General features: G+C 40.5%; 1 protein-coding gene across 1 annotated transcript in view; it reads right to left on the bottom strand.

Annotated features, from left to right (window-relative positions):
• Window positions 1–25,950, bottom strand: part of AMMECR1 (AMMECR nuclear protein 1) — a 76,638-nt gene that overhangs the window by 49,445 nt on the left and 1,243 nt on the right. The window lies entirely within an intron of this gene.

Here is a 25,950-nt window from a genome sequence, read left to right as displayed (position 1 = left end):
AAAAAAAAAAAAAAAAAAAAAAAAAAAGTGATAGAAATAATCCATGGTGGATAACTCAAGTAGTAATAGGATCAAATTATAGCATGAGAATTCAAGCTAGATATTAATTAAAAATATCCCAATAGTAAGAAACAAGTGCTGAGATAGACTGCCTGGGAGAACATACAGCTGCCATCAGCAGTATATCCTCAAAAGCTTCCAAAACAGATTGCTGTTAGGAATACTGTAAATGTTTGATTCAGTCCTATGACAAGAGGCTGGACCAAATGGCCTCCTGATGTTTACTGCAGGCTCCTTTTCTGACTCTGCATAAGGGAACAAAGGGACGATTCATCTGCAAAGCTATCTGTTGGACTGTGGGAGAGGCATCTGTCATTGCAAACCTTCAAGATTGGAAACAAAACATCCAAGAACAAGCACAGTTATCTCAGACACTTCTACATGTTTACTTCTATGTAGCAGTATTACAGAAATGGATAGAGAAAGGAGATGTACACCATGATCCATATGTGGAAGACCAAAAGCAGTGGTTTATTTATTGCTTAAAAGCAGGCAGGGCTATGTGAGTAGCTTCAAAGTTCAAAGAGTTATTCAAAGTTTACTTCAGTGCTTAAGCACTTTCTGAATCATGAACAGAAGCCAGTTTCTTCAGCAACATTAGCTAGAAATTCGACACAGTATAGGCTCCAAAGTGAAGRTTTACAGAAGCCTATGGATAGCCTTTCTGTTCTAGAAGGCAATATCAAGAGGCTTTTGGGGGGTGGGGGGGAAGATAAGCTAATTTGGGGAGGTGGGGCAAGAAGTAAAATTTGTCTTAAAAGACTTATTTTAGTTTCTCCTTTAGCCTAGTCAGTCTAGATGCAAACAACTACCAAAACGCTAGTTTTTCCAGTATGGTACCACTCAACACGTATTTTGACCTGAGTTAAAAAGCACCACTTGCTTGACTACTCTCACACAATAGGAAAATGAATCAGTTGGAGTAAACTGAAAACTAGCACTCTGCCCATGCTCATGTACACACATGTACACAAAAAATAAGCTTCACTAGGTGAAATTCTTATCCTGGTAAGTTATGAAGACTGCAGTGCTTATAAAAACCATGGATTTCCCCTAACAGGATGAAATTAATTTTGCAATAACATTTCTCTTCCTTGCGGGAAATATGCTGATTTCTAACAACAACCTATGCTGCACTGCGCCAGCAGCACACTCAGTCCGGGCACAAGGTTCAGCCCTACCAGTGCGGGATGATCTGAAGGCAAACATTACAAGGTATTGGCTTCAGAAGCTGTGAAGTCAGCTCTGCAAATTTTTCTTTAATCCAAACATTAACACATTTAAAAACAAAACAAAAAAAAAGTATACTAAACAATTACTGAAAAAGTCACAAATACTTCTAAGGGCACAGTMTATACTCTCAGTGATTCTCACACTAAATGATCAATGAACAATTCCTCTAAAACTACTGTTTTTTTCAGAAAGAACATTTAGAGATTTCTTTCTTTACTCATATAATAGACTTAGTATATTTGGTGTTTTCCTTGAAATCGTTACATGCCCCAGAAAGATCAGCTTTGCAATCAAGACTTGAACTGTTAGGTGTGAATTTGTTAGCAAGTTCTGCTTATCTAAGCAGCTAATCTGAAGGAGCGCCAGAAAGCAGCTACTATTTTAAGAAAATCTAGCTTAAACAAGAGTATAATCAGAGTTAAAAATGAGAGGCGTGCTTAATGGTAGGTCATTTTCTGTGGTGAGCCTACAATACTTTAATCAAGAAATGCATTTACTTCAATAAATTTCACGCAAACAATTCAAGTACAATCAGACGATACGGTGTTCTAGCACTATACCAGTTGAGGTAATACGGGCAGCACTCCAGAAAAGAGAAGCACCATTTTTTAATGAAAAAAACTCATAGATATGCCTACATGAGCCACTCGGTCAGACACAAGAAGCCTKTTTCTTATACTCTCTCCCTCCAATTCTCCATTAGCTTCACGAAGCAGACTGAGTTTCTATAACACACATTAAGTTTGCTGTTCATGTTTTTAAAGCAAATATTCATATATAACAAACCCCAGTACCASTCAGAAATCACATAATTTGGTTATGTAGGTTTATTCAGTACTGCTCCAAAAAAAAAAAAAAAGGTCTTGCAGTTCTGCAGAGAAATAAAACHGGCAGTTAAAGCTATGTCCTAGGCATGCACTGGGTCACTGCTAAGAACAAAGCTCATTTTCTCCATCTCTATATTCACAACAGTTTTAAAATTGCCAGGCCGTATGCAAGACTGGAACTGAAAGTTTGCAGCATGACACAACGTGCTTTCAAGAAACAGCCTTCAAAATCCCCATATCCTCCACAGCGATATTCTTTGGTGTTCAATAGGTGGTAAAAACAAAGCTGATATACTGCTTACTCAGACCACAGCGCTTCAAATTTSGGTGCTTCGACAGCTTTCCAGTTGCAGCTCCTGGTCTGCATCGCAAGCGCTTGACCTCGTGCTACTACTGCCGCTCCCTGCGGGCACCCATCTCTACAGCCAGGAGTCCACAACAACAAATTGCTTGAGATCATCAGGCAATTTGGTATCTCAATTAGCAGGTATCAGGTTTATACATCTGGAGAGCTGCGAAATCATTAAGTCATCTAGGATTGASTATCTTCATATCATCAATCCCTACAGCTGTCCACTAGCCACTAAGCCTTCATTTTAAAACTTGTATTTTTAAGGCATTAAGATCAAGTGAATGATCARACACAGATGTCTAAGCAGTTAGGTAGAAAAGGGTTCAGCCAAGGCTGGGAAAGTTCATTTGTCCTTAGAAAGCAGACTGTTCTGCAATCTGAGCTCCCACTACAGCAGGGCAGGGTTTTTCTGCTTTATTTTCTAAATCAAACCTTAAAAATCTTTTTAGCCCATACAGCTGCAGAGACAGTTTTCCAGATACGACCCGCGTATTAGCCGATGAAGCATTACAAGAGGTTATCCCAGCACCTTGGCAGACCATCTCAGCACCACAGCGCTAACACAGCCCTAGTGTTTACTACTTCTTGTCAGAAACATGCATGCAACAGGGAAACCGTTAGTCATTTCAGATCTGAAATAGCCTTTGCAATGATGAAGAACAGCGGCACGAAGCTGCCACCCACACAAAAAAAAGGAAAAGGAGGGGAGAGGAAGAAAAGATTTAAGAGTAGAGTTGAGATAAAATTGAAAATTCTCTAGTTTCTCCTCTAGGCTCTGGAAACAAGGGACTGGTGGAGAAATGGGAAAAAAGCTATTTCTTCTCCCTCGGGATGCTGACTAAAACAAGTCTGCTAGCCTTAAATAATAAAATGTAAATAGAAGGGAACCGGCAGGAAGGGACGACATCCTCTTCCAGACACCGCCACGGCGGTGCCCAGGCTCCTCACCAGGGCACTGCCACAGAGCCTTCTGCCGTCGCAGACGCCAGGACCCCGGCTCGGCCACGTTCACCTCCGAGCSGTCAGGTTAGCCTTCTACCTTGCAAACTTCCGCTAATCCTCCTCGAGCCTGGCCAGCCGGGTAAGCACATCGACAGCTGCTCCTCAGACACTCTTCTTTCAACGCCATAAATCACTAAGACAAGGAACAATCAGTTTTTCCTTTTCCAAAGGCACCTTGTTTTATACRTATTCACGCCACATAAGGTGCTACAAGTGTCTCAGGACAGGTCCAGAGGGAGCAGGTCAGCCTCAGGACGGAGATCCCGGAGCTGGTCCCAGGCACGTGTGCTTATCCGAGCGGTACAGCGCCGCACACATGACAGCGGATAGCACGACAGCGGATAGCACGACAGCGGATAGCACGGCTCCGCGCTCGGGCGAGTTAATTCTGCCCTTCCTTAGCCCCTGGGCAGGTGTTGCCGCGTCGTTCCTTACGAAGCCAGAACCCTGTAACGCCCACCCCTGGCACCTCCAACCTCACAGGCCGTTTGAGCTATGACAGAGTACCAGAGAATGCAAATAAAGGACAGAAAGCCTTGTTCTGCCTTGTTCAGCGCGCACCCCGGACACACGGCAGCGGGGCCCTCGCTCCGCACCGCTCGAGGAAGAGGTCACGGGAAGCAGGCGCACGGGCGCTCGCCAGCTCCCGCCTCTTGCCACGCCGTGCTGGAGGCCAACCTCTGCCGGTGAAGCTAAGCATCAGGGACAGCGCTGACGGAGAAACCACAGCAGCTCGTGTCACTACACGATGTCTTGCAGCACGGCAGGACACTCGTCTCCTCGAAGCCCAAATACCAATGGTGTACACGCTTGTAAAGCACAGCTGAGGATTTGAGAATGGATAGTGGAAGTGCTTACTCCTGTCTCCAAATTCTGAGCTCATAACGCTCCAAAAGTCATTTTTCTGCCCATTATCCTCTTTTCTGTATTTCATATTCAGAACATCTTACTGTTTTTTCCCTTCCTCCCCTCACCTCCTTTTCCATTTCTGTCCTTCCCTCTGCCTTTTTCACATGCAAGTCTACCTCAACCTTTGTCACTAGCTTTTGAAAAGAAGGAAGGGGAAACACAGCAATAATCAGCACAGGTTATATAGCATGTCACATGCCCAGGACAGGACAGCAGGGAGTCGAGGCCCCTCTCCCCAGGCATCTCCCCATGTGCTTTCCAGGATTCTAGAACACACAAAGCAGACGCACGCTGTTCCTCAAGCTGTGCCTACTGCAAACACACCCTCCTTCTGACTAGGGCCTCTGGAGCATTCAACATGTTCCCAAAAACTCAATTAAAAAGTTATGAGAGAGTGAATATTAAATTTCAGCATGTAAACATGAAAACTCAGCTCTTCTTACCAAAATGCCACTTRATCTTTCAAGACTGTACAATATGCTCACTAAACGCTTCTACTGTAAGGAGTGTACTATCAGATAAACCTTTCCTCCAATGTCAAGAGCAACCAAGAGCAAGCATCAGCATAGTCAAGGTTATTAAGCCAGCATAATTTGTAACATTTAATAAAAATTATATAACAATATGTATGTTTACATTATAAAGCTGTTCACATTTATGCCATGACCTGCTTAAGCAAATTGGTTTCCCTCAATTGCGCAATTATGAACCAGAGCAGAAAAATCAGACTTTTTAAGTATGAAGTTAACAGATCAAGTGTCATTACAAATTATTAAAGTTATTATTTCAAAGTTTGCATACACCTGATTATGACCTTCTTTGTGGCATATTTAAATATTCCTAAGAAACATAATCTTGCTTCCTGACATCTTTCTTGTTAGACATATATTAGACTTCTTGATCAGCTCTAACTTTGTATTATACATTAAAACAATTAGTTTGATACAAAATAATTCACAAAAACTATTAAATCAAAGTTGGTATTTTTTCCCTGGCTATACCTACCTTCCTCACACCATAGAAAACATTAAGTGATTGCATGTAAGCTTTTATAACAGCAGACAAACCAAGTAAATGTTGCCATAGTTTACATCAAATAATTTTGGCCACATTTTAAGGATTTCAAATTAGATAGGTCCTAGCCAAAGCAGACTCCATAGTCAATATTCAGAGAAAGGATGCCACTTTCAGTCATATGCTGCTCAGTTTCTCTCACATCTAAAAGTGACCTGGCACCTCAAAAATCACATACCAATGTTCAAGTGTGGTCAGATTAATGAATGTGTTAACAAATTAGCAAGTGTTCAAATTAGCAAAAACTTAAAAGCCCTGGCACTACTTATCTCCCCAAGTGATACGCAGTTTCCTTCGGAGGAAAAGCAAGTAGTTCTGAATTAGATACTAATATCAAAGAGAAACTTTGTAAATAATGCAACACAATCACACTAAAACCAGATAAACGGAAGCTTTGCAGAGTCAAGAAATTAAAACATTTTTACTACCACAAAAGATTTCATGTAGAATTTATGATCATTCTACTTACAAACTGGAAACGAGACCAAATATCCCCAGTGAAAGTACAAAGTACAGTCAAATTTCTTTTCGCAATGACTCCTTTGCCAAGATTCAGTAGAATCCTTGCAAAAAATTCAATAAAGCAAAATATATCCAAATAAGTATTTTCTGAGCACATCACATCCAAAATGGTTTAGAAGCTGCACAAGGCCAACAGAACACCTTCCCTCTAAAAGCGAAGAGGGGAGCAAAGACAGTGCTAAAGAGACAGGATGGGAACAGTTCCAGCTGCTGGGTTCTTCCATTACTTAGAGGTCACTAGAAAGACTCCAGCAAACATTCATTTTAAGGTGCTGGTATGCATTTCCCCTTCTATCATGGGCAGTATCATTCAGATGTAAAATCTGTTTTGAAGGTTGATAAAGAATAAATATTCTCCAGGCATTAAAAGCCTGACAGTTTAGCCTGACATCATCATTTCCATTCTTACAGGAGCGCAGGCAGATCTCGAGACCATTTGCAGCATGCTCACGAGTAGTACCGTATGTTTGCTGCATATTAACTACAAATCAAGAGCCAGAGAATACTATGTTTTGCATAGATTTCAGACAGCAGTTCAAAACACAACTCCTACCTTTATAGTCGACGCATACTACCTTAAAGACGGTCTGTTCTCATTGCCAACAAAGATACTGCACTTTTCCTTCCGATTACTTGCTGGCTTTGCCCAAACTGCCAGCGACCACTAGCAAGTGGGATGATGAGCTTTAATAAGTTCTTTGTTCATCCTGCTGAAGTAGGACCTGAAGCAGTGCGTCAAGACGTCAGGGGAAACCAAGAGTCATAGTTATTAAAAGGTCACACAAAACTCTATTAAAGACATAAYAGGGATTCTCCTGCTACAGATGAATCATAACTTACGTTTTAAAGTATTTCAGCTGACTGTGAGACATGCTGTTCTTTCAAAATACTAGATTAACAAGTAGAAACAGGCATAAATGTATTCAATTCTTTTCCAAAAGAGCTTTGTTACTAAAATTCACTTTTTTCTTTTTCTCTCTCTCTCTCTTTTTTTTTTTTTTTTTTTACACACAAGACGCTAGATACACCATCATAACTACACCCATTTGGATCTGTAAAACGTTTTTTGTTAGTTGCCAAATACATGGTGCATGCTAGGGACACAAGCATAAAAAGATGAAAAATAAAAAACYGCCTTAGGCTAATAACTATAATTTGCCAAGCTAGTAAAAAACTTTAACATAAGTTTTCTGCTTAAATGGAACTTAATTCAAATGAAGGTGAAATATTTAAAGATATCTAAGAAAAATCTGGAAGTATGCAGGCTTTGACGCAGCACCAATATGACATAACACTTAAATGACAAGGCGTGAGCTGACAAAACAAGCTGTAGCTCAGCCAAACATTTAAAACTACTCCTTTAAAAATCATTGTTCTTTGCTCATTTTAAACTAAAACCCACATGTACAGATTTTATTCAATTCTAAAAGTCCACCACTTAACATTAGCTTGCAAGAGACAGGAACTGTAAAAATTGTACAATACCAGGCTAAGCTAGGATACATTTTAACATTTTAAAAATCTGTAATTTGGAAGATTTATTAAACATCAGATTATTTTTGCTTTACTTCACAACAGTATTGCAAGACTAGATCATAAGAGTTACTATCAAATCAATGCAATTTAACCTGCACTATTCCTGCGGCACTTGGCCATATAATTTAACCAATGAGACAACGGTTCGAAGGTAGAATAGCTGCAGTGCTAGAACTAAGAGTCAATAAAATTTATACTTTCTCACACAGAAGACGCACTAAAAGTCAGTACTTCTAAGTCTAACAGAGATGATGCAAAAACAGACTTCTCACTGGTTTGAAAGTAACATCTGCTAAGGAGATGGGGTATTTTTAAGCACCAGTAAGATGGACATCTGTYAGATAGCATGGGTATAAGATACAGATATGATCATGCCTTGAGACAAAGAACTTCAGGCAATCTCTCAATGTCTTTCCATCTCTCAAATCAGAAATGAYTTCATGAAACAGAGGAAATATTTTTAAAGAAAAGTAATTGCTTTTATCAGACCAGCAGATATTACTGATGAAAGCAGAGGAGCTTTCAGACACATTGCTGCTTTAGCAGATCAGACAAAACAGCAAAGCAAACGACAGAAATAAAATTGCTCATAATTTAACACGACCATGCTAACCAGTCAAACCCCTTGAGAGAAAAAGCACTTAGCACCCAGGCAGCAGAGAAGCGTGTTAACAGTAGACCAGACGACCACTCATTGGTCCCTTTGGGACAGGAATAAAATGCAGTTAGAGAAAGATGGAGTAATACATGTAACTAGTGTATCTAACCAAGCATCCCAGTTTTAATATCCAGCAGACAGCCGTTTTATCTCAGTTACTCTCAGGCATCAAAACCAAGATATCAGGAAAAGAATGATCTGAGCAAGCATCCTACTGGTTACYATACAGTGTCACTAGCCATGTAATTAGACAACCAATAACCAAAACACTAGCACTGGTATAGGAAATCCCCAAGCTGCAAGTCACTGGAGGAAACGGAAGCATTTTTACATACACTCTTCCAGAAACATTGGCATACAGAGAGAAGAGTTGGGCATGATGGAACAAGAACTTGTAACGCACGTGTATTAACCACAGAAGAACCAGATGACTGGCATCTTAAAACTTTTAGAACTCACMATACTTTACACCTATGCTGGAAGTTTCAAGAGTAACATGGGGAAGCACAAATGCTTGGCATCACCTGACACCCTTGACATAACAGGCCTCTTGGACATGGTGGAAGGAGGATGCAATGCTGACAGGCCACCAGCTTACTCAGTAATTCCAACAGGAAAGACAGACCACGACATAGAGGCGCACACTTGCACTGTATGTGAAGGATCATATAGAAGTTTAGCAGCATAAAAATATTACAGAAGAGAAACCCTATGGAATTCTTGTGAAATCCCATATTCAAAGAATAGAAATATACTGTCAACTGCACTACCAATTCCCTCATCAGGAAATGTTCAGGGAATTAGAAAAGCTGCAAACACAGGACAGGTACCAACAGTGGTTGAAATCTCCCAACATCAATTGGACTCTGTGCTTCATCAGAGAGATGTACAGAAAACTTTTGTAAGTAATAAGTTGCTGCTTCTGAGGAAACTAGTGCCAGGATGCACAAGAAAAGATGCTGTTTCGGATTTGGTCAACTGGTATGCAGCAGAAAGTGAGTTAAAGAGTATTAACAGTATAGTTGCTCTATAACAGCACCTACAGTAATGCTTCAATGCTGTAGTAGAAGACCAAAAATGGAATACATGGATTTTTAATTTCCAAAAAAAGGGAACAGTGCAAAATAAATTGAGACAATTAGGAACCCTCCCAAACCACTCACCCTCAAAATAATAAAACAAGCTAGAAGGAGCAATCCAAAAAGCAAAAAACTACAAACAACCTGAAGACTGTTAAAACGAAACAAAACAAAAAATGTATTAAAAGACTAGGTAAAAAAGCAGTCAAAAAGAACACCTTAACCCCAGCAACAAAATCCCACATCCTGCATGGCTCAACAGGGAAGTTAAGGAGGGCATCACTGGGAGCAGGTCAGCATTTAAAACCTGGACAGCTTGCCTAATGAGAACAGAAGAACTTATAAAAACATGCTAGTTCAAAAGTAAACAGGAAATTAAGAGCTAAAAAGGTCTGCAAGGTTTGCACCTTACAGAGCTATTTAACTACCTCCAAAGCAAGAAAACTAGAAAAAACAATGGCATTTCTTGAGAAGCAGGGCAAAAAGGGACACAGGGATGACTGCACTCATGAAGAAAGCTCACTGAACACTCTGCACTGGTCCTTGCTGGTGAACCTGATGGGGAGGCTTCGCTCCCGCCTTTATAGTAGTAAGTCAGCAGGGCTAGGTTAATTCATATTAAATATACAGGAAGCATTAGGCCAAACTGACAAGAGAGATGCAGTTTACCTAGATCAGATATTCAGAGAAGCTCCAAAGGACCAAACATGAAACCAAAGAAGGCTGGGCAAGGGGCTGCCAGAGTAACCCCACTGCACACAAAAGGCCCTGAAAAGACCGGCACTTCCRGAAGGGGAGCGCGCCTTCCACTCCTGCTAACATAGCATCAGATCACCGTGCGTGCAGACTAACACAGCCTGATGGCAAAGAATAGGTGCAGCAGCTACAAGGGGAAATCCTACAGAGGCCACAGCTCTCACTCCCAGTTGACGCCAGGTCATACACTCCTCTGAATTTGTCATCTCACTTAGTGATCCTCTGGGTATCTGGGTTGTATACCTGATGGCCTTATGCAAGAGATCAATCAGGATTACTCCAAAAAAACCTTGTAAACAATCTTCACCTACCCAGAAGAGGCTCAAGACTCTCAAGGCCTTCTGTGATAGCCAGCACGTTCCTCTGATACACATTGCAGGCTCTGGGCAAGCGTTACCACCTTAACACCCTGATGCACAGGTTTACCATACACTGCRCTGTTCACGTATGCATACAGGTGCCGTGACAACTCCAGTAGACAACATAACCTTGCTCAGCCTTATATCCCAGCCTGCAAACTGTGTTCAGATGGCTGCGGAGTTTGACATAGGGCAAACAACTGGCAATACTGCCAACAGCAGATATGCAAGAGGAAGGCCTCACATCTGACTGCTTTTTCCCTTCATGGCTTCTGGACATTCATAGGCACCAATCTACCTGCTGATGGTGCCCAAAGCTGGAAAAAGTCACTGGTGAGATTGAAAAAGCGTTCTCTGCATTGGTATGTTTAGCACTGCTGCAGACAATAGTAAGATATATGAACCACTGGTGTGGCTATAAGGGCAGTTGCTATATTCCAAGATCAGGAAACAAATCCAGGTCCAAGCAACTTAAGTTGCAGTTCTGGCAGTATAAATCAATATAATGGCTGGTTGCAAGCATCCCATCCCTTCCCAGACTGCATGTTTTACCTCCCCAAGCTCCCTTAAGCCAGCTCTGGCATTTAGCATGCTAAAAGGCTCAGCACAAAGTCTTACAACTCAGCAAAAACCTAAAGCAGCAGTAGAATACCTGCTGCTGACTTATCAAGTAGAAACAGCACAGCAAGTATACCAACGATCAGTTTAAGTAGTACAAGGAGGGTGTGGGGACACACAGATGAGGGTGGGGAAGGACAGCAAGATAGGACTGAGCCAGCAAGCATTCAGATTAGCTATTTGCCGTGGACATGCAGTCTTATCCAAAAGCCAAGTTTAACTCATATTAGTTCTCCAGTTCAGCAGAGCAGTCACACAATCGTGCCACCAATAAGTTTAGTGCATGAGGAAAATGTGATCACTTCTTTCAGTAGCGACTTTGTCATATATTAGCTTAAACAGACTGTGACACCAGTCGATACTAGAGTGCTACTCAAGAGACTTGCAGGAGGCAATATATTGCATGAAATAAGCAGCTATTCAACACTAACTGCTGCAAGGAATTTTTTGGAAGACACAGAATTAACCCGAAGCAAAGAGACTACAATGTTTCCACACCAAAGCTTAAACCTTTCTTCCTAAAATTAAATATCCTCTGAAACACAACAATATATAGACACCCTCTTATAAGCAGATCCAGAACACCTTCAGTAAGATTTCTTCAAATGTCAAAACTAAATTTCAAAAACTCATCAGCCTGGAAACACTGAAAAACATCCAGAATGCACTTTAATTTTGACACATTAAAACTAGTTTGTTTGTTTTGTTCTCACATTAAATACCATTTTGTGCATTTAATATTTGAAATTAAAAAGATAACACTTTCAAATTAAGTACACAGCATTTCTGACTAAACTACAACTACACTGTGCACAAGTAAAATATATATACACACAACCTTTCAGAAGCAATACTGGAATTCTCCAAAAATAGTCTATGCTGCAGCAGTTCTGTCACAAAAAATATATAGTATGAAATTGCTAGTTTTGTTAAATATAGTGATTTGGCATACTAGCATGAAGCCCTGACAACTCACTGTCCAGGAGCAGATGCCACACAACCCTTATTCAATCATTATGCTGGGAAATAACTGAAAGGAATAGCTGTGGAGCAAACCACTGGCCTACAGCGCAGTATTATTCTGTCGGTACTCTATCTGTGCATTGATTAGTCAACATAGTTTCTAAAGACCAAACCACTGAAGTCGCATCTTTATTCCAGAAGATGAAAGATTCCACGACCTCTACCGCCTACTTATTTTTAAGTCAGAAAAAAAAAAAAAAAAAAAAAACTTATAATGGTAGATAGCTTTTAAAGGAATGAATATATATATATATATATAAAAGCTATAAATTCCTTGAAAAGAAGATAGAAGTCTAAGTTGTTCAGTTTTGGATTACTCAGTGCAACATTTCAGGGTGCCAGGCCTCCTATTTTTACCGTCTCCAACACAGAAGATTCCTGTCTTTCRCTCCAAGACCAGACGTCAGGCTGCAGGTTGCAGCCACCAGGTCTGCCAGTGGGAGGCTGGCACCCTTTTTTCTTTCAAGAGCCTGTGACAGGATCTGGAAGCCCTACTGAAAATAAATGCATAGATTTACCAACTCGGCTTGCTCGAGTACTGCCACCGGTACAACAGCCACCCGTCAACATCACGCAGCTCTCTGCCAGGCCATGCACATGAACTGAAGGTGACACATTCCCCCTTCTCCAACAGCAGATGTGGCTCAAGAGAAGATAAATTAATACTGTCAGCAGTTCACCTGCTGGCATAAGGCAAAACCCTTCCCTTGACTATCCCTTCCCTTCCCATCTCCTTACAGGTTACCACTCCCTCAGCCACATCCGAGCCCAAGAGGCAGCAACGGCTGCCGGCATGACGAGGAACAGATCTACCTTTTACAACAACGGATAAAGAGTAAACAGACCATCAGTGGTGGAAGCAATAATCACCTAACATTTCATTTTTTAAACAGCTTTGCTTGAAAGTGGTTTACACACCACAGTTTCAAAACCTGTGCACTTGCAGTCTCCTGACACATCAAGATAAACCGAGAAGTCCCAATGCCCTTGACACCCCAGGGCGAGCTGTCACTTCGGCTCCCCATTACTCCCYGTCCTCCTAAGCTGCCACAGCTTCTTTGCTGTGATGAACTGCTGCGCTGAGAATCAAAACCAATCCTGTTAGTTGGCAGAGGTCAAGTCGTAAAATCTTCAGAGCCACTAGTTCAACGAACTACTGCTTACAAATACTCTTTGTTTGCCATTTGGGCTGCTATTTCCTTTTTCGGGCAGCCCTTTCTATCAACAGCTAAGATGCCATGTTCAGAAGCAACGTCCCCTTTCCTTGATCAACATAAACCATCGACCATTACCAAGTTATGGTTCAGTTCCAATTCAGTGAAAAATTATTTACACAAACGTAATATTCTCCAAATTCATTACCTCCACAGAGCTCTGCTATTGATTGACACTTCCCTCTGTTCCTCTCCACCTCTGCAACGGCATAAATCTTGCTCAAGCCAAGAGCAAGGTGAAAAGGACAATAAATATTTCTCTGCCAAAGCAAAACAGTACAGTAGAAACCAAATCTTACCTGCCGAATTAGTAATCCTGCCAGACCTAAGGAGGTCTACAGAGAGCCAACTCAGGCATCACTGAATTTGCAGTGAATCAAATATTCTGCTCAAAAATAACAGTTATTCCACTCTCTATTTGAAGCTGCCTACAGAAAGGTCATCTAACAGTCCCTGGAGATAAGAAATAAAAATTCATTTATCATCACTATTCCCTGCTAATAATCTTTCCTTTAAAAGAAAGGGAGGAGGGGAAARAGAAGGGCAGTCAGCGTTGCAGTTTAAAAGACCTATCCCCATATTCAGAGACCAAACACTGAAGCTGTTAATGACAGCGTTGAACTTCTGTGCCAGAAGTGCTTGCAGATCATTACTGGTCTGGCCAGCAACGTTCGTTCTGTATAGGGGTACGAGAACACGTTAACAGCTCATCAACTTCTGTAAATAATTGCAAAAATAAATKAAATGGATTTTTTGAGCCAGAAATAAACTGACAGTAAAATGATACAAAGAAGATATACTTTGTCACAACAAACTCCAGCCTGATGACTGGAGACTTTCAATGGGAAAACTAACATTTTCATTCTTGAAAGTGTCATTGCCTGAAATTTCTCGATTTAGATAATCTTATCAAAGCAGACACTACTAAGCCACCAGGATTATTGCCCTCCATCAGTCCCCTCCTACAGAGGGGAAATGAAAAGGCAAAAAACCTTGCATCCACTTCTAGAAACCAAATTCACTGCTACGAATACAKAGCACAGGGACCTTTTAAACCGCCAAATGTATTAAGTTCCCTATCAAAGGCAATGCATCATACAATCCTTTACCCTAAAGTGAGCAAGATCTAAACTATTTGCATTTTCTGTTCACACCAATCCTATTAAAAGGTCACTCTAAAGTCTTACTGCTTCAGTGAATAGAAATCTTGCACCCAAAATGTGAATTTACTTAAGATTAGTTTATATCCATTTGTTCTTCTGTCAATAATGGCATTTATCTTATTCAGGTAATTTCTGTCCCTTGGTCTTTATCTAATATATAGATAGATACAGATACTTGTATGTGTGTATGCACATACTTGTATCTATATGCATTCACATGCACACACATGGTTTTGATTCTCTAAACAAGCCTAGCTCTTCTCATTTCCCCATTGCAAGCTGATCTCACCCTTCTAGCTACCCTGGCTGCCCTGCTCTTACCCAGAAAAGGTGTTTTTCTTGAAAGGGGCAACAGAACCATACAGTTTTTCAAGTATCATCTCAGCCACTCTCTTCTACAACTGTATTTAAAGCTTTTCTATTTTTATAGATAATTTCCCTTTAAAATTTCCACTTGACCTTTATATATCTATAGCATAATGTAATACCTAAGGAAGGAAACATGCTCTTAACTTACAGAATCAACATTTTTCTTAATTCTCCTGAAGTACAAGAAGCTGCCCTATATAATACTAATTTTCATCCCATTTATAAAAATCTAGTCCCTAAAGTCATTCAACTATTCCCATATGGAACTCTGATCCTCCTCATCTTGTTGTCTCCTAACTTTGTCTCAYCAAAAATTTCATTTTATGCTCCCCATTGCTGGGAGGGCAGGAGGGAGAGAAGGTCAATATCAGAGATTTCCAGCTTTGGAAATCCCAAAYAATGCAAATTGCTGCATGCTAGGAAAGTGTTTGGGGGAAGTATCATTACATGCTTACTACTTGTACCTTCCCTGCCACCCTACCTTCTGTTTCTGCCCATCTCCATTCCTCAATACCCAGTGAAGCAACAAATCTTACTTCACCACAGAGCCATACTTAACAGGCTTTCCTTTAAAAAGCCACAAACAAACAAAAAGCCCACGTAATAATATCTTTCTCTCAGTTCCAAAATGTCCATGRAAGTCTTCATGAGACAAGGACAAAGAGGACACCTAGAACATAAGCAATTATGCAATCTGATTTCTGGAAGGTCTCATCTTTGACTTGAGCTGGCAGACATAAAACTATCTAAGCCATTCTCAGAGAAGAGATTCACTTAACTAACAGTGGCCTAAAAATACAAAGGAGGATGCTGTGACTCAGAGTACCCGAATGGAGAAAGCTATCCTGCAAGAGATTTTCATTGAAAAACAACAACAGCCTTTGAGGGATTCAACCCAGTATAAGTCCAACTGTGATTCATTTCAAATATAAGGAGATAACTGTACCAAAAAGACTGCATGCCTCCAAGTTGCCAATTTAGGCGAAGATATCCTGAGCTGAATCTGCAGAATTTCCTGGCGTGCCTTTCAGGGTAATTCAGTCAAGGGAAAGAACAACCCTGACAGCAGCAGCTCACTTCTTAGCGTCTCTCGCTACTAGCATTACAGAGAAACGTAGATTAAGGTACCTTGTTTTTAAGCCAGTCAGAAAACAAGGTACAGAGATTATGGGTCTCTTCTGGGTCTCTCTTATGGTCTCTGCCCACCATAATGACATAGCCAGGAACCAAACAAAAGTCTTCCAATCCTCACTGCAATGATTTATCCTTCTAGTCTTACCTACTCCACCCTTCCTTACCTCCTCTAATCATTTAGGCACAGAAAAGTTGGACAGAACCTGAAAAACCCCAACCCCAGAAAAACCCATAGGTCAAATGGTCAATTAATATCTTTTTACATAAGATTACTTCTTTCTTTCTGAGAGTAATCCAATTACTTAAATCAAATAGAGGCTTTATCTCTGGAACTATCTGAAGATTACTGATCTTTCTGCAATGGATTCTTCCAAGAAATTTCAGGCATCTCTAAAGAGCTAAACTTTAGCGTCAATTAATTTCAAAGATCACTAACTGCTCAAATAGTTTTCTCCTCAGAACAATTTCAATTATACGTTCTACATAAAAGGACAATCAAAGAAGTAAAAGCTGCTTATGTTGCCTAAACTTCAGGTGCATTTCTGTAATCTATAAATTTAGATGACCACCACCTGGAGGAAAAGTAAATACATGGAAATATATGAGATGTAACATATGACATTTTAAGATAGATGATAAATATCAAAGAATGCAATGAAACCAGACCTAAGCATTTCTCAACAGCTTAGCACTTTTCCTTGGAAATATAGTGTTTTTTTTTTTTAATATACTAAGACATGAAATTTCAACATCAGAAGCAGTCAGACCTGTAACCTCTGTAACTCAATTTACATCCTGTAACACTCTCAAACAGGCTGCAGAAATTGAAAGAAACCATATTATAAACCATTTAGAGATACCTTACTAAGCAGAGACAAACGTTTCTTATTTCCAGCCACTTAGCATAAAACATGTTGTAGCAGCACAGTGCTCATCACCTACTTACATTTTCATCAATCCTGTCTACTGTAGCTATACTACTACTTTCAGCTTATAACAAATAAGACTTATCTGTTGCTGAGCATTTCTGACACATTTAATGAGGAAGAAAACCCAGGTAAATTAGCAGACTAGTATAAGGTGGTAGGCAGTCTTTGAGTASCCATTCCAAAAGCTATTCCAAGCCACTTTATATTACAATTGTGAAAAAACTATCACCTTGAAATGCTCCAGAAACAGGGGGAGCAGAAGAGGAAGAAGAACAAGGAAAAAAGAAAAAAAGAAAAATAAAAAACAGCCAACATCAAAAAATCTGCAGCACAGATTTCACCTTCTCCCAACAAGATGCACTACTGGGAGCCACTCTTTGCAAAAGATCAGATTTCTGCATTAAAATACAGCCCAAGTATTGCAAACCACAGAAACCACAGATTCAGTAAGGTTGGAAGGGGTCTCTGAAGATCATCTAGTCCAACCTCCCAAAGACTTCCTGGTGCTGGTTCTACTGGGGCTTGAACCTAGGACCTTCAGCATGTAAAGCAGATGTGATAACCACTACACTATCCCTCTACCCACAGTAATTCATCCTTGAGGTGAAAAACAGACCACAACAGTCAAACATACACAGGATAATTTGTCTCACTTAAATCTTTTTTCTCTGAAATTTTAGAAATGCAATTTGTATTATTTGTCCTTATTTATAACCCTTTATTTTAATGCCTGTTTTTATTCAGTCTTCCTTTGAAACAAACATATTTACTTAGCTGGTCTCAAGACTTCCCATCAGTGGAGCATCACACTCTTTTTGCACCTTTCCTAACATACCTCTAGAGCTGCTTCTACACAATTCTTATCTCTGTGCAAAATGCCAATTGGGGGTGGGGGTTTCAACTCAATGGAAAGAATGAGGCAGAAGTAGCTCTGATGCTGATTAGAAGAGGATCATGAGAAGGATCCTATCCTCCTTTCTTCTCTGATTCAAACACGGACTGCAAGCACCATCCAGCAAAAAAGGCAGCAGTGGGGATGCTGGAAGTTCTCAGGTGGTAAAGCAGCCTGGAAAGGAGACATCTTTACTGGCAGAGAGGCAATGATAAATAGCAGCAGCATGATTATGGCTCATATTTTACAAACCCCACATCCCCAGACGGGACCTTGCCAAAAATGTCATGAGGTTCAAGTTAAAGGGAGGAAGGGCATAAAATGAGTTGTTCTATGGCATGAAGGCAAGTGAGAGGTAACTCGCTGTAACGCACAGACACAAGGGTTGTGGGAAGAGACATGCTTCTCTGCATGGCTGTCATCCCAGGGACCCTGTCACTGTAGTTCAGACTGCAGCTAGGCTGAGTTATTCTCCATTCCATTCATTTTCTGAAGAAATTAGCTCTTTAATAACATTGGCTGCAAGTATTCAGTATGGCAAAGGAGCATACTCTCAGCAAGCACTGCCTTCCAGGGAGCTACCAAAGCCCAATCAAATCACAAAAATGAAGATACATCCTATAAGGCACAGAAGTTAAGTATGTACAGTTAGGAGTATTACAATTAGTATTGGAAGCAAGAGAGCATGAGTGAAGAAACATGACAATTGCAACAAGCATCTCACAAAATAAATGCCTATCGCCAGTGAAGTAGCAAGGTGTCTTTTATCCCATCTACACACATCTCAGGAAATTAGGCAGGCACCTGTYTCTTCTCAGCTAAAACAGAAAACAAACAAACAAAAGGCCTTCAGACTTTCCAAGTTATATCTGTGCTCATTTTACCTCACTAGTGTGTCACTCACTCTGATAATCATTTTCTATATCACTGTAAATTAAAATGCTGAAATTTTAAAAATTTTGTACAAGTCAAAAATAATAAAAAAACAGCCTCTATCATTTCCAGGTATATGAGGTTCATCTGAAGAAGCTCAAGCACATGAATCACTGACGGGCAAACACAGAGTCAGATACCTTTCACATGACATTAAAGACCAATGGGAAATGCAACCCCCTTAACAAATGAAGCTCCTTACACTGATTTCCCTTTGCCAAGGTCCCAGTTAAGAAAATGAATGGCTTTTTAAAGGGTCATACAAATAGTACAGGAAAGAGATCTACTTCTGTTTACAGTGCTGGGCTGAAAGACACCATGGCTTCTGGTCAGCAGCACAAGCCACAGCTCTAAAAAAGGCTAGGAAACCTAGATAACGTATCASTCCAAGTTCCAAGTTATTAACTATATGCTATTTGAATGCAGCCCTATGGCCAGTTTCAACAGCTACGTTCCATTTCATAGATACTGCACTTCCTAGGACACTTAATTTTTAAGTGCTTTTTTGCTACTTCATGAGTTAACTGCAGCAGAACTGCCCCATTTGCTCCTGGGATGCAGACTCGCAGTGCTAAACTGACTTATCAATGTAAAACCCCACTCTGTAAAAGCATAAACATAGTAAAAAAGGTTAAGCATTTTCATAGTGCTTTGCCAATGAAGGTCAGGGCCTGACTGGACTTGTTTTGGCCTCCAGCCTAGCAACAGTTTTTGTATTGGCCAAACTCCGAGAAGCTTACTGTTATTTTTAAATAATCTGCATCTTTCTTGCAGAGACCACCGCTACATGAGTCAAGCAATTTCTGTTAGCAGCTTTGACTTGCACTTCAACTTCTTAAGACAGTAAGTTGGTGCTACAGAAAGTTTACAGTTAACTGGAAACAGTTATGAGCAGTTAATACTAAAAATAGAAATCTTGGTATATTGAGCATACTCTATTAATTGTGGCAGGAACCTTGACTGAACCAAAAACCACAGACTAGGGACTTGATAACTATATTTTATTCATAGACTGATCACAGTCTGGATCTGTGAACTAACCGAACTGAGCTAGACGGGTCTTCCAAACTGCATCTCCTGATTCTCTCTCAGTTGTCAACAACAGCATCTATCTATCTAGAGATCTGCAGTTAAAAGGTCGTTTAAGGCTCCAGACCAGAACAGTCCGTACTTTTAGATTATATCTACTTGTTTCTTTTCCTAACAGAAGTACCAAAAAAGTGTCAATGTCAGATTGTCTTGTTTTAGTACTCAATGCTAGATAACACTACAATCATAAAGGTATCATCAGAAACAAAAAAACAGATTTAACCTACAGTTGAAGACACACCTTTACAATCTTTTACTAAATTAAAATACATTTGCACTCTTAAATTAAYTTCAAGAATTTCTAGCAAATAATAATAGAGACAAATGCACATGTGAAGTAAGCCCAATTCAGACCCAATACATATTCTTCTCACAGGCAGGTAAGTTAGGTAAAAATATATAATGCCAGAAACAGCAAWCTTGAATTTGTAAAATCCACAGAAATCTTCATGAAGAATATATCTTCAGTACAAGATACAGTAGAAGGAAATATGATAGAAGACATGAACACAAATAAAACAAAGCAGTCAATACAATGAATAACCAGACTGCTGGAATTGGGAAAGGCGGCCGCTGACTCCTCCTTACCCTACTCGGGGTCGAGAACCACTGCAAAGCCAGCATCGCAGGGAACCAGAGTTCCCATGCACTTACTACAGCTTTGTGCCAACCGCTTTTAGCTGAAGGAGGAAGACCGGGATCCTTTCTTAAGGCCATCAGCGGTCTCCTATAGTTCCTGATAGGAACTACCTCATTTGGACGCAACAATATGCTAAAACACCCTCATGAGGAAAAACCTCCCTCAAATTATATTTAATTTGGCAGTTATCACAGTAGTATTTCTTCCATTCAACAATCATCTCAGAAGCTGAGCCTACTGGCAAAGGTGGGCTCCTTCCCAAGGCAGACAGTCCTTTATGCCTTTCCGTCCTCCACTGCACCAAAATGCATTCAGTCCTGCTTTCACATATGCTGGAAATTCCTTGCAGAGCACTGCCAGTGCCAGCCAAAATATACATTTTTCTACTGCACTGTATTTTCAAAGCTTCCACCACAAGGCATCACTTTGTAGGAAKCACTACTTCATATTCCAACATTTAACACTCAACAGTAAAGATGATGTTAAATCAGAATACAATGCTGCAGTTAAGAAATCACAGTACACACATCAAAAATGGAAGAAAATCAGACACAGCGCCAGAGAACCCTTCCCTGTCTACGTGTTTTGTTCCCGTGTTTTTGTTTTATGACTGGTGTTGATCTTTAGCCATGACCAAGCAATCATTATAGCTATTGTGTAATATTACCAAGTGTGACAATAAATACAAATTATTGCACAGAGGAAGAGTTCCATGGTCACGCAAATAACTACTGAAGAGGGACAACAAAATTACTATTCCTGATACCAGAAGTCTGAAACGCCAATAGGTACAGCTGATTTCTGAATAGGGATTGGGGCAGGGGGAAGACTATTTTTAAGATAATAAAAAAATCATACTTTGGTAGGTTCCCAGGCAAAATTACACAAAAATGCTTGCAAAGAAACATACAGCAATGCAAGCAAGGAGTCAAGCACAAGGCTCTAACTTTTTAAAAACACATAACAGAAAGTTGCAGAGACTAACATAAGAGACTACAGCCAAGAAACAAGAAATTGAGAAAAGCATGTAATCCTACAAACTTGCAAGTCTTATCATTTTTAGTTACACATATGCATGTATATAGATACACACAAAGACAAGTCTATTTTACATTCAGTGCTTTAAAAGAAAAGCTAAGACTGCAACTTAACATTCTGGAAAAATCAACTTTGGGACTGTGCAGGAAGATTTTATATTATTTCTATCTAAACTATTAGCAAATCACTATCAGATAGTGTTAACATAGTATTAAGACAATTAAGGCAAAAACTGTATGGCTGGTAACAAACCCTGGCAACTTTTCTATCTCACACAAGAGCAAAATTACAACTTTCAAAGAAAATCTGAAAGCTGATAGACACAAGATTAACTAGTCCCACATTTTTACAACTGTATTGAATTTAAATGTCTTCAAACTTCATTAACAAAGAATTAAGGTGATTTAGCACTACCCCATACCCTTCCAGAATACGCAAATTGACTGATCTTAGACCTGAAAACACAATGAAATTCAAAGGTCAGGCACATCAGCTCTGCAGCACCTATTTCCCTCTGTCCCACAGCCAAAGAGAGTAGTTGCTGCAGAATACTGCAAGTCCTCAAATGAGGAAAGGAACTGGTGGATTTGCAACCTAAGTCTTCGGATAAAGACTGGGAATCTCATAGAAAATACCTGAATCCAGAAGCATTCAGCCACTGAAGATGGTCAAGCCAGGCAGATTATTTTAGTCGCAAAGAACGTGGCTAAAACACTCCTGTCAGCAACGCTCCTGTCTGACGGCCAAAGCTCCTGCACGTGCACAGGCCAGGCAGTGTGCGCAGGTGGCCAATGCTTCCCTGTACCACCAGTTCACCACAAGCATGTGGGTCAGCTACATGCACCATTTCATGCGTATGGCACAGTCGCCTCCTGCAAGATGAGCAGGATATAAGCAAGTTGTCATCATCAAGGCATTTAATGCAACCAAGTTCTTGGTAAACACCTTTCTCAAGAGCTCCTCAGGCAGACAGAAAGCTGGGCACGATCGTATTAACCATTCCGACTGGAAAATCTTGTTGTTAGATACTACATACTATATATACATACCATATACCACATACCCATACCATAGGTGGCTGGGGCAGAGCAAATGATTCCATTTAAAATTTGTGCCAAATCCAGATGGTCACCATCAGAATAATTCTGTTTGCTAGCAGCGTGCTCCCCGGGGACTCTCAGGGAGGGACTATAAGGAGCAAGCAACTGGCAAATGCTGGATCGCCATACAACATCTTCTTTACAAAGAGGGAGAATAAGCATGGAGTAGGCAAGCAGAACAGCTAGGAAGATAAGACAGGCACTGTGCAGGATCAAAAACTCAGAAAGGCAGTTTCTGTGTGTCAATGGAAACGTATATAGTGAACAAACAGGTGAGCATCTTTATGAAAATTAAAGAAGTCCTCTCATTCCCTRCTGCCGGGCTTCAATTAATCCCCTCTTTGCCAACTTCCCTTCCCACCCTGTTACAACATTCTTCTATTTGCTTCCACTCCAGCACGTGGCTACTAGAAGAAAAACAGTGTTGAGCAGAGCGAACCTAGAGCCCTTTCTCACTGGTGCTGGCAAAAATGGAAGGCAGGACAGAGTTTTGCTTTCACTGAACACAGAGAAACGGGCTGTGTTACACAACATACACAACAAAACAAAACCATAAAGGAAATAAAAGGATGTGAGGTATTTGTCAGAAAAGAAAGGAATAAAGACTGCTTAGATTTTGTTCTCCCTAAATAAGCACATGGGGCAAATGTGTTTACAACTCTTCCTGCATCCCCTCACAGTTCTCCTCTATCAGCACTTCTAAATCTCCAGAGCAAAAAAGAAAATCCTCTTTAATTATCCAGTGCTTCATAGCTTTACTCATCACATTGTGTTTCAAGAACACTGTTTGGATGACCTTATGTATAAGTGACAATTTTTGTCTGCGGTAGCCATCCTCAAACTTATCAGCTCTCCTGCCTCCAAAACAATTTTGATACTCTTTCTACTCCTACAGTTTGAAAGCCACTGCACTGGTAGAAGCAAGGGGAAAGGCCATACCCTGCAAAACACACCCTGGAAGATAGGGAAAAGGTGTCTTAACAAGTGACTAACAACAGAGTGGCATTATAGGTAGAAAAAAAGCCATTCACGGAAGGCAGTGGTAGAGTAAGATGTTGGCAGATCAATGGAAGGGACAACACAGACTGTGAGAGAAGAGGAAGTCAGAGGCTGAGAAGCAGCTAGAACAGATTCTACAGGAGGTAACTAGAAGATGCTGACTCTGTGACTCACTGACCCAACAGCTCCCTCGCAGTACCCTCCACCAAYACCCTATAGCCTTTGCTTTAGGGACTACAGTTGAAGAGAGATGAAAATGCCAAGTATTTTCATCCATGTCTGGATTGTGCCAGAGTCCAAAACCTGCACCCTTTCCAAACCAGTATTTCCTCTCTTTCCTAGTAACTGCTCCAAAATTCCTTCCCTTCCAGCCCTGCTGTAGTCCTCAGCTCAGTATCAAAAAGTTTTTAAAAAATAACTGAAAGTGTCGCAAGCACGTTTTGTTCAGAAGACAATACACCAGAGCCCCGTGTCCAAGTGATTCAGTCACCTGCTTTTCTTTGATCGTTCCCAATTCCATCATTCAAAGAGCTCTGAGGAACACGAGTCATGCTTATGTGAGCATACCTGTTTTACACCTCTTTTATCCTCCCTGTAATTAACATTATTAAAAAAAACATTTCTTAAGTACACATGCAGACTCTTATTTTAGACTCCTACTCTTAGACTAGAAATTTTAGTGTAAGGACACAACTTCTAAAAGAAAGAAAGTAAAAACACATGCTGACTGGAAAACGTCAGTCCCGAATCAGATTTTTGTGCTGTACATGATGCAGCTTGGCTTCAGAGACAGTATCATATCTTTGTGAGCTACCCAGTTACTGATAAGGCTGCCTGCAAACCTTTTTGCCTGCTAAGAGTCACGCTGCCTCTGAACACTTGGCATAAGCAAATTATTCACCAACCTAGAATTTTACATGCAACACCAAACAACTTTTTCCAAAGTTGTTTCCCCAACTGCACAAACACAATCAGCTCACAAGGCTGCTGAAAGCAGCAGTTCTGCCATCTGTCTGCTTATTCCCACCCCACATTTGTGCAGGCACAAGTGTTTGTGAAACCATGCAATGATCTAAGGGAACTAATCTCTATGAAAACTAACCTGGCAAAAAAAAAAAGAAAAAAAGAAAAAAAAAAGATTAGATAATTTCTCCAATCTGATACACTGTGTATGCTGGCACAAGCAAGGGAATATGCAGAAGTTAGATCACTAATTTTGATGGTAATGCCATTTTCAAAAGTCCATTGACCTAGCAACTTTTCTGCCAGCCAGGCAACTAAATTTCAAGAATACTTAAGCACAGATATGAGTTTTAGAAAAATAATTTTACTTAATTCAAGATCGTGTTCTTTTTAAAGTGAGCAAGGGGGAAAAAAGCTGAAGTGTACTGCTTACAAAGGAATCAAAGAGCTTACTGAAAAGTGTTTCAGTGGTGACAGTCTTCATCTCTGCCTCACTTTCCTCCATTAATAAAAAAGGGACATAATTCTAATATCTAATAAAACACTCCGTGATTGGAAAAAGGAAGAAAACCACCCAATAACACTGTAGTAAGAAGGTAATGTTGTTAAGGAAAAAAACACAGCCAGAAGTCAGCTCTCTCACTGCAATGAAAGGTAGTAAAACTGCACAAAGCCRATGCTGTAACCTATAGTGGTCTGGGATGGAGAAAAGACACAGGACAGTGCAGAGCAAAATGGCTACCCAAGAAGTTCCTAAACAATTGCTATCTACACAAGGACAGACATGGATTTACAAGAGACCTGGGTAAAGAAACTCACAGYAGAGTCTCTCTGCCCTCCTTTCACTATCGGTACTCTGATGTAATCACACTGGAGTTATGAASAGCATATAGGGAAGACTTGCTGGGGTGGCAGGTTAAGTAGCAATCCACAGAGCTGGGTTGTCATGACAGCAGCTGAAAGTATGCAAGAGATGTATAGATCCTAGATGTTAGGACAGCAAAGACACCAAATAAGATCATTAATACATGACATTATTTAAAATAAGCAGAAGCATATGCTACGTCTCATTAATGAAACATGGACCGTACGATAACTACTAGCATTAGTGAGGGCGCACGATGGTCTAAGAAGCAAACAAAGTAACTGTATTCACTGAGTACTGGTAAAGAGTAAGTTCCACCCAAATTCAATAGCCATGCTATACGTAAGAGGAAATGGTCACACACGTTCCCGTGGATCAACTCACTCTCTTGGCTGAAGCCTGGAAACTCACGTGAGCTCCATCCCATTTTAAAGCAAAGCAAAGCAGTGGAAGTTAGTCTCAGCAACCTCGTACGTTAACTTTGCATTCAAGCAGACTTGGAGCATGCACAGAGCCGGTTACTCATCCCAGCTGAGAGGAAGCGACTTCCTGTCAGAGAGAAGTTACTCCCTGAACTATCTGCCAGAGCATGTCTGGCGCTACCACACAGGCAA

Source organism: Rhea americana, unplaced genomic scaffold (genome assembly GCF_003343005.1).
Source record: "Rhea americana isolate MKP2758 unplaced genomic scaffold, rheAme1 scaffold_6, whole genome shotgun sequence".
Classification (NCBI taxonomy): Eukaryota; Metazoa; Chordata; class Aves; order Rheiformes; family Rheidae; genus Rhea; species Rhea americana.
The sequence above is the reverse complement of the archived record's forward strand: the minus strand, read 5'-3'. Positions and strand labels throughout refer to the sequence as shown.